At 40.8% G+C, this 2,500-nt stretch overlaps 1 protein-coding gene across 3 annotated transcripts in view; it reads right to left on the reverse strand.

Annotated features, from left to right (window-relative positions):
* LOC137987897 (NLR family CARD domain-containing protein 3-like) overlaps positions 1 to 2,500 on the reverse strand; it is a 33,939-nt gene that overhangs the window by 3,803 nt on the left and 27,636 nt on the right. The gene's annotated exons all lie outside the window — the stretch shown is intronic.

A 2,500-nucleotide genomic window follows, 5' to 3' on the forward strand; every position in this document is an offset into this window, starting at 1 on the left:
CAACGGTAAATACGTCAAAATGTAAAATGTAAGAAGTTTATCTGGGTTAGCGTTGCTATCATGATTATTCATTTTCTGTAGAAATGCTGATTTCAGATGTAGTAGAAAATTCCTGCTTTATTTCACACTTTATATAATATGCGTATTTTATTTCACACCTCAAGGGCGTTCCCTGTTTGATTTTTACACACTCCGGTGAATGGGCTTCGGGTGGAATGATGTATAAGGCGGTTGTTTGTGCTCGTAAACAGTTTTTCAGGAGTAAGAGGTATGTGGGATTTGTTTACCAATTTTCGCCCACAGTCTTCGTTTTCGTTTTATGTCCATGCAGTTTTTTTATCGCAGCCGGTACCGTACCCGATTATTATATTCTGCTCACTATCAAGTTTTTACAAATGTAACATCGATCAACCTACTTGTATGAATAACAACTGCTTTAATGTTTTATCTTAAATGTCGGAGGAATTCGTGACCTCAACAAACGTAAATCGATCTTTACATGGGACCAGAAAGGGGATTTTATTTTTTTGCAAGAGACACTTAGTATGGCAGATGTTTTTGATAGTTGGAAATTTCAGTGGCCGGGAAACATGTATTATTCACACGGATCAAATCATAGCAATAGCGTTCTGGTGTTAATATGTGAGGCCCTGCAATTTGACTTGAAGTCGGTCAGGAAAGATAGTCATGGCAGATTATCCTGTTTTGTTCATCAATATTTATGCTCCTCACAAAACCTATGAGGCCATTGACTTCTATGAAAATCTCAGGACTACTTTACTTGAGAGAGACTATGACCAGGATTACAAGTTTATCATGGGAGGTGATTTTAATGTATCATTAAGTCTTCAATTAGATACTTGAAAAAACGGAAAAAAAAGGGCCTTGGTAACGAAAATCCGTGAGTTAATGTTGGACGTTGAACCCGGATCAAAAGCGCTACACGTGGAAACAAAATAAGCCTTTAGTCCAACGTCGGCTAGATTATTGGCTAATAAGCGATGATGGACAACACGGGTCTAATTTCAGCCATCAAAACAGACTACGGAATAGTTTGAACAGTGCTCTGAACGTTTAATTGATTTGTTGATATTTTTTAGTCCTTATTTGTTATGCATGGTGATTTCCGGTCAGCGGTCGTGACTGTATTTAGATCCCGTGATTGCTTACGTCATTAAGACTGAACACGTTTTCGCCTTTTCACCTTTTGATCGCCATTGTAACCCTTATTGAACAGTTTAAATATAGTTGAGTTCCTCCAATACCGCTACATTCATTGCTTCGTCACATTTTTATGTGCCGGGACCAGGATGGAGGAATTAACCAAACTGTTAGCGTCAAGGAGAGCGCACAAGGCGCGCGTAACTAAGTTGAGACAGAAAATCGATGACACAGCAAGGACACAATTACCGACACACAGATCGCTCTACTCAGGTCATTCGTCGTTTAATGGGAACCCGCTTGAATGACAGTCATTTTGGGACACTTTCCGGTCTGCAGTACACGATAACTCTACAATCAGTGATGTCCAAAAGTTCAATTACTTGAGAGCGCAGAGTTACGTGACGGAGCTGAAAGAGTCATTGCCGGGTTGCCATTAACCAATGCTAATTACGCTAAGAGTATCCAGTTGTTGGAAGAGAGATTCGCTCGACCCCACAAGATCATCAACGCACACATGGAAGCACTACTGAACCTAAAATCACCCACCGATCATTTAAGTAGTTTAAGGTTTTCTTACGACTCAGTTGAGACCCACATCAGGGGACTTGAGCCACTAGGAAAGAAAACAGAAACTTATGGAGACATTCTTGTTCCTATCATTCAGAAGAAATTACCTAACGGGATTAAGAGAAATCCAGCAAGACAAAATGAAAACAAGGAGTGGCAACTTGATAATTTACGTAAGGCAATTTTGAATGAAATTGAAATCTTAGAGGCAGGACAGAACACTTCTTGTAATTATGAATTCAGTGACAACTCAACAACTGCTACTACTGCTACATTTCTCACGGCTTCAAGGCCTCGTACACCTGTTTCTGCTTCTAACAGTGGTGATCGCCCCACCAAACGAATGTGCCTTTTTTTGTAACGGTGAACACAGTCCACCTGACTGCAATGTTCTGACAGATAAGGAAAAGAGACCCTCAATTGTACGTGACGCAAGGGCATGTTTTAACTGTCTGAATCGTCATTCAGTATTTAAATGCAAATCACAGAACCGTTGCAAGGTATGCCGAGTGATCTCAATGCTCCTTCGTTACATCAGATGTGGCAGCCAAGCTTGATCTGAAACCAGAAACGCAAGAGGCAATATCTCTGTCAACTTTCGGGGGAAACACATCATCTGTTAAGCGCATTAACACTGCTACCATTTACTTTGAAACCACTCAAGAGGAGACCATTCCCATTCACGTGATTATTGTACCAACAATCGCTGCACCCCTCACTCCTTACACTGGCGCCAATGTAAGGGACTTGCCGCATTTAAGGGGACTGA

The sequence above is a fragment of the Montipora foliosa genome, unplaced genomic scaffold (assembly GCF_036669935.1).
Source record: "Montipora foliosa isolate CH-2021 unplaced genomic scaffold, ASM3666993v2 scaffold_395, whole genome shotgun sequence".
Taxonomy (NCBI): Eukaryota; Metazoa; Cnidaria; class Anthozoa; order Scleractinia; family Acroporidae; genus Montipora; species Montipora foliosa.